The sequence below is a fragment of the Phaethon aethereus genome (genome assembly GCF_964289735.1).
Source record: "Phaethon aethereus genome assembly, chromosome: 1".
NCBI lineage: Eukaryota > Metazoa > Chordata > Aves > Phaethontiformes > Phaethontidae > Phaethon > Phaethon aethereus.
This window is the reverse complement of record NC_138575.1, coordinates 77,753,821-77,767,033: the sequence shown is the minus strand read 5'-3', so window position 1 is coordinate 77,767,033 and position 13,213 is coordinate 77,753,821. Positions and strand designations below refer to the sequence as shown.

The 13,213-nt window shown below is 40.4% G+C and overlaps 1 protein-coding gene across 2 annotated transcripts in view; it reads right to left on the bottom strand.

Moving 5' to 3' along the window:
* The window catches only part of MPPED1 (metallophosphoesterase domain containing 1), a gene marked incomplete at both ends in the record, with an annotated part of 49,283 nt that overhangs the window by 13,818 nt on the left and 22,252 nt on the right, over positions 1–13,213 (bottom strand). The window lies entirely within an intron of this gene.

Here is a 13,213-nt window from a genome sequence, read left to right as displayed (position 1 = left end):
CGGCAGCACCTTGCAAACACCTTGATAGCAAAAAAGGCAGAACTAAAACACGACGTGCCTCCTCCTTTCTGCAGTTTCCTACAGAAATCCTTTCTGCAGCTGAAAGGCAAGTTCTCTCACTAGAATTCCTTTGCTTACAAAATAAATTTCAAAGGTTCACAAACACACGTAACTTGCTTCAGTCCTTCCTCCACAACAGTTGTCATTTTTCTCCTATCAGAAAATAAACAGATACTGGCCGGTGACTGCAAAGAAGCTCAGCGGGAGAAGAACGGACCAAATCAGTCTTCCCACGCCTGCTCCCCTCTCCGACAATCGCAGAGCTGCACATACTCAATGTTTAGAAGACTGGACTATGCGTCCTGAAAGTCATACTGGTAAAAGCGACCAGTCAAGGGCCAGCGAGCACCAAAAAGCAGTTACATTCAGCAGTGGCAACCACAGGCAAAGCTCTTAACACATCCCGATTCCCAGCCCAAGAAATCTCACTGTTGGACATTTAAGTCTAATTTTTCCCGGTCTTGATTTAATCTTACTATTACAACTAGCTACAGTCCTGTGAACAGGGGTATACAGTACTATATACACTGTACACCTTCCCTGTCTGCCTGCTGTTCACATCCTCCAGGTGTCATATTTTTACATTCCCCATCACTCTGTTCGCTGATACTACCTGATCTCTGTAATTGCCTTTTTAGCTTTTCCTCAGTAAGTAACTACCCAGTTCACCAAGTATTTCTACTGCTTTTTGCTCAATTTTCCCTCCAAGTTAGGATTCATAAAAGTTCACTTTTTTTTTTTTTTTTGGTGGCTGTTTCTACATTTAAAGTAGTTGTGAAATAACACTCATCTTTCTGTCTTTTCTTCCTCTCATTCAAGAGGACAATCCAAAGCAGGCAGGGACGAAACTAGCTATTAGGCCATTAGTGCTAAGAAGGACTATCAAGGCACTGTTTGTTTATAGGCTTTGAAAACTGTTCAACACCTTGGCAACTGAGCATTTTAACAGCATAACTGAGATTTAAAGAAAAACAGGTTTCAGAAGTTTTGAGGAGTACGAGGGGACTCACATCATGACCAACTTCCATGTGAGAGAGACAAGGACGGTACGATTTTAGAGGAGAAGTGTGAAAGCAGTGTACGAAAAGAATTAAATTACACGAAAAAGAAACTTGGATTCACTCATCCGTAATATTGGAACCAGGGTTTTTTTAATGAAAGCTAAGGCCTTATACTTAAAACTAATAAATGCAAATGAAGGTTCATCTCACATAAGACTATCCCGGGGAACACAGGGCCACAAAGCCCAGCTCAGCGGGTGGGAAGGAGGAAGCAGAAGGGAGGGGAGGGTGGGTGCCAGGACACTGGAAGCTTGCACGGCGTTACTTCGGGAGGCCGCGGTGAGCAGCGCATTGAGCCGAGATCCTCGTCAGTCTGCTGGCCACAACAGGCAACATCCCTTCCCTGCAGAAGTTTGCCGTGTTCTTGGTTTTTTTGCCTTGCTTGCTTTGCATCCAAGGTTGTCACCCTTGAAACTCTGAATCAAATTAAATTACTGTTCTCCCAAAAGGAAAGGAGGGTAAAAAATCATGATGTGGCCCTTCCTTTGTCAGTGATTATTTCTTTTGCAATTTGAGTTACACATGAAATCATTCATCCTTTGTTTAGTAAAGGATTTCATACATCTCTGACTGGAAAGAAGAAAGAATGAGCTGTGACTAATAGGAACTGATCATTTCTAAACAGTAATCTGTTCTAAAACAATGAAAAATAAAATGAAATCTACTTTATCTTCATAACAAGAAAACAGAAGATAACAGGTAAGGAGAAAAAATTAATGAAAGAGTGAATTTAAAGTATGCCAACACCAAATGCAAATAGTTTACTTAATTCTGCTGGGAGCCAAATGATAATATCCCATCTGATATTTTTTAAAAATAGAAAAATAAACCCAACAAACAAACTCAAAAGCTAATTTGGAATAATTAGCTGAGAGATTCAGCGCTGAGGGTACAGATGTAGAACTGGACAGACTTTCAGTACGGGTTTATGGATTCAATGCAGGGCTAAGCTGTCAAGCTCCTGACGTCTCGGAGTCCATTTCCTCAGTCTCTCTGATTCTCAGTATCTAAAAATGTAGGTACAGTCAGGTTATCCACACTGTACTTCAGATACTGATAGCTGATAGTCACAGAGAAGAAGAAGGGTTAAGAGAAAGAAGTCGTCAACAGCCCCCGTGTCCACAGTACAGTCACCACCTCATTTTAAATGTAAAACCTGCCATGAATGGGCCAATCCATAAGGAAAAATAACCTGAGGCCCATCTCTGCACGGCATCTTTCCACTTTTTCACTATCAAATGACCAGACAGCTTAAGAAAAAGAATGTTCTTCCACACATCCGGCTAGTTAGTGTTTACTGTAGTCCTGTAAGACCTTGCAGAAGTTTGCTAACTGAGGAGATGGAATATCCTTTCAAATGGAGACGCTACGCTTGGGGGTTTTTTGTACGATGCAGCTCCTGGAGGGACTCTCCTAGATGAAATATGACTAAATATGTAGGATGTGTAATAGGTGCACTGCGAATCGATAAAAAAGGCCTTCAGAGCAGCCACTTCTCAGTTTAGTAACTCACCAGGTTTACATTCTTTTCTCAAAATACCAGCAATAATTAGGCCATATGGACTAACTGTCTGCCAGTTCTTTCCTTTTTTTCCTTCCTTTTTGTTTTTTTTACCTTCCTTTCCTTAGAAAATTCAAAGCCCTTTTGAGTTAAACAAGCATGAAAATGCTTCCGAAACTAATGAATTAATACAGCATGTGTGCATATATGCATAAAGTGTATTATTTTTAACATTTTCAATTTAGCAACAGATGAACTTACTTCTTAAGCACGTACTGATACTTCGTGTGCCATGTTTCTACCTGAAACGAACAACATCCACGCGCAATCCTAAATTCCAAATGCATGTATCCCCGCAGTCCTAAATTCACCCCACAGTACAGTGGTGGAAACCAACTGCTGCAATATAACTTTCTACACCAAAAAGGTACGGCTTTAACACCTGGATGCTCATTCAGCCAGCTAGGAATTCTGAGATAACCTCCAAAAAAATCATATACTTATCTGATGTAAATTACGTGATTAGAAATATTTGACAAACACAGGTGCAGCCCTCCGTTGTAATATCGGTTCCAATTTAGTCTACTTTCTTACTGGGGAAGAAAATACTCATATTAATTCAAACTAAACAATGCTGATTTATTAAATAGAATTAATTTATGAACAACAAATCCAAAGGAAATGTTCCGATGTTAAACACAGAACACTTCACAACAAGTAGTAAATTGCTTTTACCCTTAAAATCTGGTCAGGGAAAAGCAAAAGAACTAAGATAACTGCATTACAATTAGTTTCTGTGATGGTGGCTCTATTTACAGTTCTTCACTTAGAGCACAATGTAAAGTCACCATCTACTTCTCAATGTAGAACTCAATGTTCAGTTTTGGGCCCCTCACTACAAGAAGGGCATTGAGGTGCTGGAGCGTGTCCAGAGAAGGGCAACGAAGCTGGTGAGGGGTCTGGAGCACAAGTCTTATGAGGAGCGGCTGAGGGAACTGGGGTTGTTTAGTCTGAAGAAGAGGAGGCTGAGGGGAGACCTTATCGCTCTCTACAACTACCTGAAAGGGGGTTGTGGCGACGAGGGTGTTGGTCTCTTCTCCCAAGTAACTAGTGATAGGACGAGAGGAAATGGCCTCAAGTTGCGCCAGGGGAGGTTTAGATTGGGTATTAGGAAAAATTTCTTCACTGAGAGAGTGGTCAGGCATTGGAACAGGCTGCCCAGGGAGGTGGTGGAGTCGCCATCTCTGGAAGTGTTCAAAAAACGCGTGGATGTGGTGCTTCAGGACATGGTTTAGGGGACATGGTGGCGCTGGATTAATGGTTGGACTTGATGATCTTGAAGGTCCTTTCCAACCTAGTGATTCTGTGATTCTGTGAATGTAGTAACAGGGCATCTATTGTGTAAAAACGTAGGGAAAACGCATGCACACAAGCTACCGTGAAGTAGGGAGGCCAACCCTCACCAGGTGTAAACAGCTCAAAAACCGGTGGAGTTCTGCCAGTTTACTCCAGCTGAGAATCAGCTCCGTGTGGATCCGCTCCGAACTAGTTATCTGTTTGTGTTTTTCTTGGAATACCGCCCAAGGGCTCATCGCAGTATGCAACTGTGTTTACATCTTTGAAACACCCTGAAATTGCTGCCGAGACTACAGCCCAGACTGCAGATAGAGCTGGTAGTCCTTTTGTTCAAGAAAAAATGGGGAAAAACGCACCAAAACAACAAAAAAAGCACTTTAAACTTTAAAATCAGCTCTGTCTCATAAAATTAAACTTTCAAGCAAATTTGAAAAATAGAGAAAACTGCTGTGGGGGATTGCAATTTCGCTCTTGTGGTTTATGAACTGCAGGAAAGCGAAGCCAATTCCCTGTAGTGAGATTACAGGTCTCCTCTTCTATAGGTCTTAAATTAAAAACCAGCTGAATCCAAAGTGAGCTAGTTTACTGGATCAGAAGATTCAATTATTTCTGCTAAGTAACTGAATGTGAACTACTTCCTTTTAATAATATACAACTAATAATTACTGCCAAAGAAAGGACTTTTTTCTACCGAGCTAATTAAAACTAAAGCAATATATTTTTCGACCGCTCTCAAATTTAACTAAACCTAGAAACATTTGCAACAAAACAAGCAAATGCAAATCCCCACTCACATTAAGAAATGTAAAGCCACACAACGTGTTCAGATATTACAAGCAACAGGACGCCCAAAAACGTTATGTGAAAGCAACGTAACTTCTGGTCTACGTTCAGCACACATGGGCAGCGTTAACACCCGGCTCACTTGTAAAGACACAGAGGACGGACACAACTGCAAAGCAGACGCAAAGCATCTTTGGCTTCAGCAACTGATTAAGCTGACCCTGCAAGGGGTGACTGGTTTTGGTTGCTCGGAGCCCCGTCCAACCTGACCTCGAACGTTGCCTGGGATGGGGCATCTACCACCTCTCGGGGCAACCTGTGCCAGTGCTTCACGACCCTCGTTGTGAAGAATTTCTTCCTTAGATCTACTCAGAATCTGCCCTCTTTAAGTTTAAAACCATTACCCCTTGTCCTGTTGCAACCGGCTCTGCTAAAAGGTTTGTCCCCATCTTCCTTATAAGCCCCCTTTAAGTACTGGAAGGCTGCAAGAAGGTCCCCCTGGAGCCTTCTCTATGGGAAACCCTGTGAAACGTGTCAGAGAACTGATCCATATCCCTACTACACGAGCACATACAAGTAAGCAGCACGCAAAGGTGTTTGACTTACTGGTTTTCCTTTATTGTGACTATTCTAGGATTGAACTGTTCCAGACTCCTCAGCCCTGGGCAATGTTGGGAAGAAATTTTATTTGAGAGAAAATTCCATTTTCTGTAATGTTCATTAACAAGAAAAGAAAAAAGGGTTATTCTAAACAGCTGTGACTAAAAAAAAATCTTGTGGGAAATGAAAAAATAAAAGTTCTCAGGAGCACATGATAACTAGAACTTACCACATTGGTCTGACTTCGATGATACTTATAGGCTACAATAGGTGTAGCTCAGTTTACATTTTCATTCGCTCACACACCTATTGCAGAATTTAATTAGTAACAACTATGTTCCTTTAACATGCTGTAGAAAATTCACTCGGAGTCTGAGAAAGTTTTAGTTTGTTCCATGCACATTTCTTTTCAGCAATGTTAAGGATACTTGCTAATTTGTTTCAATCACTTAATTTGTACTGCAGTGTTCATTAAGAAGATCTCTCCTGAATTCAGTATGATTGCTCACATGAGCAACAGTACCTGTATACCTAGTGTCTGCTGAATGAGACTCACATTTCCTGTATTTCCATGTCATGTAAAAGAACAGCTTTCTAAGACGTGTTTATCACACAAAATGCACCAATTTTAGCAAAGAAAAAGTGAGGAGAAAAATGATCCAGTGATCTGTTTCTTATGTTAAAACAGCTAGAATGCATTCTTAATGTCTCACCTTCTGCCATACTTCAGGAGTTCAATATCTTAAGTTTCTCCCCACCACCTTCCCTGAACAGCTGAATTTAATAGATCAAAATAATTTTTCAGGAAAAAACGTTCTTACGATCTTCCACATGCTGCAAACTAAACTACAGTGTATTGTGGTTTTAAGTGGTTTAGAAGCAACACTTTCCAAAATACAAAATGGTTTCTGATAAGTATGGAAAAGGAAATAAAAATATCACTCCAGCATTCTATTAAAAGACAATTAAAACTGTATCTATGTGCCTCAGACTGTTAATTAATATATTTTAACAAGATGATGAATTTTGCTTCTTCTCTTCTAAAAACGTTGCTGTTTCTTACACATCTGTCACGTCTTACCCACTTTTTACTGAATGCCTGAAATGAAACATCTTCAGCATTCTAACCACAGTAATGCAGCCACATCAGGTAGGCTTAGATGCCAGCCTTCTCCCCAAAATTTCTGAAACTTGAGATGCCTCAATTCTAAGTAGCAAGTGGAGTCTATTATTCCCACTCCTGGTTTTCATTTTCTTCAAGAACCACGTCAGTCTACCTAAATTACTCTTATATTGCCTGCCTCAAAGTCACTAATTAAAAAAGCTCCACGTAGTTCCCAACTTTAAAAATCAGAGAACATCTATGATTTTTTAAACTATTTCTGAGCAACCAAAACCCACCATTCTGTAATATGTCCACATCCATCCATACAAAACTGTAGCACTGACAGAGCTAGATGTGAAAACAAGCCACCTGCTGAAAAATCTACTTAAGCTGGGGTTTGCAAGAATTTGGGAGTGGCATTTTAAAGCTTTAGAAAACAGTACGGAAGCAATTGTAATTTAGTTATTTGTATCTTTTGACCAAGTGAGGGTACAGAAAGAAGAGAACATAGGAGGATCAGCTATTTTACATAGAAAAACTTCTAGTATGGTTTTGCCCAGTAACACAAATTTTTGACTCCCTCTATATTTTAGTCATGTGCAAGGTACTGAATCGTTTTTTTGCAGATTTGAAAGGGGGCATAAGAACTAAGAATCAGAGTGGTCCCTCGGAGGCAGAAGTTATTATTTTCTGCGAATGTTACAGGGAATGAAACTCACAGTACAACATCTTGCACTGCTGCTGCTGCTGCTGCTCTATCTGGAAGCCACACTCTCAACTTGGGAGGTATATTATGTTAAATGAAGTCAATATTTTATTTTAATACAGTTTCATTTTAATTGATGTTCTCCTCAATGACTGTAAAGATTTGTACCAGGTCTGGGAAAGTAAACATTAGATGATTCATCACTGGCAAAGTGAAAGCGTGTCCCTCTCATGAAATGAATCTATAAATCTTTGCTACATTATTTTACTGATGGAAACTGAGTTCAGTGAGGAATGAAAGAGACTATTATAGCTGTTCTTGAAAAGATGGAGGAGGAAGGCACTGAAACAGAGGGTTCGAGTGGCCTAGAGTCTGTGGAACAGAAAGAAGCCTGCCTGATTTTGCCCCTCGCGTGCCCTTTGAGACTACCCCAATCCCACGTGGGAGTCACCAGTCCTTCTACGCGAAGTGCACAGGTGCGGGCACACACGCACACAAAGAGAGAGAACATTCGAGAAGGAGTCACCTACTTTGTGATGAAAAAACACATCAGCCAAGAAAATACCAGATCAGATGAGAGTTACACACCTACAGCACGACTGATCACACTGGACTATACAGCTTACGTGAAGACACTCGGCCGCATACTGGAACAGTACAGATGGCTGCCGTGCACCAAGAAAAGGGCCAACAGGTTGGAAGAGATTTCCAGCCCTCACATCAAAGCGGGGTGACGATTCAGAGAATTAGCTGAGAATTAGCAAGGTTGCTTTGGGCTGAGCTGGTGGCTGATACTCACTAATGCAACCTACAGGCTGGTGTCTCTTACACGGGAAGGAATTCAGCCATCTTCTCTTGACATAGCCTGGGGTCAATGAATGGCCCTGACCCAGGATGCTAAGCTCAGTAAAAACAATACTTGAACAACAACAAAAAAACACTCCCCACACCCCCCCCCCCCAACCTTCTTCACTCAGTTCCCATTATCTAAACAACAATGTTGTACGAGAGCTGTTGGCCCATGTGTAAACATGTGGGGGCAACATCTAATCAAGGTTCCATTGGAGAGAGGCTACAAAAAAATCCAGGAGTCCAGCCCGGGTGTCTGTCACTTCAGAACAAATGGTCACAAATGTCCTTCTAAGCTGATATTAATCTTTGCTCTCCCATTTTCACTGACTGGGAAATGAAAGTTTCTGAAGTTCCAGATGGCCTATAACAAAAGAATGAAGGAGGAAATGAGAATACATAGACACTAGTAAAAAACTGTAATTCTGCAAAAAGAAAAATGAGGTTCTCTTTCACAGGAATAGATCCCTCCAGATAATCAAAGCCAAGCAAAAACCCACTCTCTGGATAATGAGTCTGGAGGCAATCTCATCCTAAAGGGCTTCTTTAAGCTATCCAGGCCAATACGTCATTTAGAATAATGAAATTGTCATATGTTTGGCAAGATTGTCCCTTCCTTTTCCACATTGTGGAAAATGAAAAAAAGCACTGAAAGAGATAAAATGCTCTCCTGCTACCTTGTATGCCTGTTTGAGGGCAGGAGGACCAAATTTCTCCTGCAGTTGTGTACCGCTGCTTGGAAGCATTATGGAAATTCAGCGCCTAGGAAAAAGGTGTTTTCCTTCCGCCACTTGCATTTCTCTTGGTAAGTCAAGCAAAAGGTGTACTCTTACCCTGCCACTAATGCATAATAATCTACCTTTTAAAAGAAAATGCCACTGGAATTCATGCCATTTTCCACAAGACCAGAGCATACACACAGAATACCTGTACTTCTGTAAATGCACATATTTTCTACGAATTTGAGGCAGAGGTCTAATATTAGACATTGGGGGGATGGCCAGTATAATCTTTGGCAGACACAAACAGCTTCTGATTATTCACCAGTGGTCATTTCATTAGTCTTCAGGTTTTGTCATTAGTTACTGCATGCAACAGGAGAACAGAGTGCCAAGTTAGTTACTCAGAGAGTTGTAAAAAAGTCAATGGAAAAGACACATAGTATGGCAGAGTCCATTATTGGAACCTTGTAGTCCATTATTGGAACCTTGTGCAGCAGGGAAGCAGATGTAGCAACACTCAGGATCACACATGCAAGTATGAGCCTCAGAGAGGCATTCTCGCGTCGATGTACGTGCACCTTTATAGGCATTTATTTTTACATGGCAATTCTGTATAATGACTATGAAAGGAATAATATGTAGTTGACTCATTCATCAAGCACAGCAGATCTTGTGCACTAAGTGCATCAGGGTTTTTTGTGCAAACACAGTGTGTGAATGTGCAATTAAAATCTTTAGCAGCGCAGAGGCACGAGGGGATTGTATAGGCTATCTTCTTTCCAGCTGTAGCTAACACTAAAACTCTTAACCTGCAAAATAGTAACACATTGTGGGGGTAATGAACTATAATTCACAAAATCATAGAATCATTAAGGTTGGAAAAAACTTTTAAGATCATGAAGTCCAACCATCAACCCAACAGCACCAAGCCCACTAAACCATGTCCTGAAGTGCCACGACCACACGTTTTTTGAACACTTCAGTGATGGTGACTCCACCACCTCCCTGGGCAGCCTGTTCCAATGTTTGACCACTCTCTCAGTAATTTCAGTAATTAATTTCAGTAAAGAAATTTTTCCTAATATCCAGTCTAAATGGCTGAAAAGCTGTAACTGAAATACTCACTAATCATTTATTATTTATTAACATGGTTCCATGAATGATGTTGTCATAGAGATAATACCCAGCCTGATGACACAGAAAAGACCTTCTGTTTCGAATCCAAATTCAAATTTCCACTATTATCTCAGCTTCCTGACTTCCAAACCACCAGTCAGGACCAGCTACTGCTTGTAGGAAGTTTGACACCAGCAGCAAAGCTCCCTGTTGTAAGGACTTTGTTGATACCTGTTCATTTCAGGTATCAACACTGACGCCTAGCTCTAGCTCCGTAGTGGGACTGACAAAATCACAGAAACATTGCTCAAAAGGGACCTTTGGAGACCTTTAGTCCAACCTACCACATGCTACCACTCACCACCACTAGATCTGGTCAGCCACGACTGCCTGGCCAAGTCTTGAAAACACCTAAGGATGGATTCTCTGCCACCTCTCTGGTGTTCCTGCTTGTTGTATTTTTACTTCTATGCTATGATTTTGTATGTTACTGAAAAACAAATTAAAGCCCCCTGGAAAATGGCTTCATCTTTGCAAAGGCTTAGCAGTCAAAAGTACATTATATAGAATTACTTGGGTTATTCTATCTGCCAGTTTGACTTTTGACATAGTAGTCCAGAATAAATAGGGTGTTTAAAAGTACTTTCCAAAAAGAAGCTTTCCAATTTACAATAAATGCTATTGTTTTACATTCATAACAACTATGGCTGTTCTTTAAACAATATTGCTTCCAGGTCTGTGAATATGTTCTGGCCATGTCCTGGGTTTTGCTGAGATGAAACCAGAGTGCATCTTCCTGTGCCTAACTTTTTATGAAAAAAATCACAGCGTCCAGGCTTTATATGGGGGGAAAAAACCCAACAGTCTGGGCTACGCTAGAAGGATGCACGTTGCGTTCTTACTGATGCCCTGCTCATCCAGATCTGGCAACCAACACTGCATGGTGCACTGTCAAAAGCATCAGCCCTCTAGGCCAAACACAGCCACCCTTAAAATTCAAGATTGCTCTGGACACATGCAATATCTTGGTATTCCCAAATTTCTCATGAAGCATCTAATGTTTTTATACTCCTCCCCCTCACCATCTATACTGATAATCCGTGGTCCAAGATACCAGTGTTGCAAATACTAATTCCTAAACAGCAGCTTTTGTGTGTTGCAGCTTGCATTTAAAAATGGCTGCTCCCTGCTTAATTAACATTTAAGGCAGTTAAATTTTCGTTAGTGAATAGAGGCTCAACTTGGCACTTGAAATCTTGCCCTTGGAGCCCAGGAGAGTTAGAGCATTGGTTTCTGAGACAAGACAGTGTCCCATTTCTTCTATGCAATTAAAAACAACCACTGAGTTTTAGATAATAGTAGAGGTCAAAATACCCAAGTGCTACTGAAAATATTTAACCGCACACAAACGGTACATATTTAAAAGGCCTTAGAGATTGGCACGTTATGCAAACCAATCAAGCTCTCATGGTTTACTTTGCAACTAAAACATCTCAAGCAGAAGAACAATCTAATTGTGTAAAGGTCATATATAACAACGCAGATGGCTACAGGTAAACACACTAAGTTAATGCCGGTTGGCTTTCATTCAGACCTTACTCCAGCATTCTCAACGTACTTTGCAACTATCGATTAACCTGTTTTATAAAGGAGGGATATCTCTAGCTTACACTTATTTTTATAAAGGGTGAAGTAAGACAGAAGGTCAGGGCTGAAACCAGAAATGGAAAGGCAGGATCTGGGGCCACAGGCTCTTTCATTTCTAGATGGCTCACCTTCTCATTAAATAGAGTCATGTATGGACCACAAACACAGACCATAACTGGGAGTTCTCCAATTAAACAAATCCATTCAAAAAGCTATACACATATTTTCAAGGCTGGAAAAGAAAATATTTTAGGACACTAAAGAAGCAACTGCATGAAATTTAGCTGTCTTACTGAGTTCTGAGATCTTAAAGAACTCTAAATTTTGAAGTCTTGACTAGGTTCATAAGGAACCTAGTCTTTTTCCTCATTTTCTAAAGGACTGGCTTCATGATGCAAGGGCAAAAAAAGATTCACCAAGGAAAATTCACCAAAGCTCTCTAGTTTTTTAGAGATTACATCACTATGACGTAGGAAGAAACTGAGACTGATTTCCAAAAAGGCTATGACAAGCCTCTCCTTTCAGGGTGAATGAAGTATAGAAATAAAAAGAAACACTAAAGAACAGTAGTGATCAGTCGGCACAGACTTGTACTACAGCGTTCAATCTAGCAGGCAGCTAGTTTAACCCACACAAAATAGCTGTTTCTCTTCCTAAGTTTGTTGACTGGTGGGCTGGCTGATGTGACTTCATTACTTCTGCATCTGCTCTTCTGACAGACTAATGAGGAGCAACTTATTATGGCTATTATTGTTGTTGTTGTTGCCGTTTCCACTGGACATGATGTCAATTAGCATTGAAGCTTCATTCAGCATTGCATAGTAACAAAAAAACCCCAGTTTGTCTGAAAGACTTTCATCAAGACATTCTCCCATATGGAGTAATCAAAGATCTTCAAAGGACCTTACAACACTCATCTTCCAGGACCATAAGGGGGTAGGAGATGAGTTAGCAACACTGTGAAACATGTAATGTGGAAGTTTAGATATAACCTGAAAATGCATATAAGATGAAAAGCAATCTTTTTTCATGAAGAATAGGTCATGCCAGATAGCTTAGACAACTTGTGCAAAGTGACAGGATTAGCACACAAGGGGAATGCAGCAGATCTGATATTACAGAAACATTATTTATGGGTTAGTGGGTGGACACAAGTTTTCTTTACAGGTTTTTACAGATCTAATCATACACAGAAAGTTCAAATGGTTTCCTTTAGCCTCTACTTAGTGGTACTTTATAGATAGTGTTTTGCTGAGAGTTTTGGTACTTTACTGCCTGGAAAATTATTACTGACACTGGAAATACGGTGCCTGGTTATGAATATTGCAATGAAGATATGAAGTTGCCAGACATATTGTAAACAGAACATAATTACAGTATTTACAGTTGAACATCAAAATGGGAAGAGATGCCAAGTGGCATTTCTCATAAGTTAATATTGGGACTGATACCATTTAATATCTTCCCTAATAATTTGGAAAATGAAGTAAATTGTACATTGATTGACTACACAGTAGACACAAGAGGAAGATGAACTACAACACAGCAGGTGGGTAGGTTGAAAAAAAAACCCAGAAAGATCTGGAGATCTAAGAGGGAGAGAGAGAAGGGTGCATTTAAGAGGGAAGCTACTTAATGTAGACAAATGTAGAATAAGAAGCTTAGAGAAAATTAACACCCATCTCAAGTAACCAAATGGGAAAATGC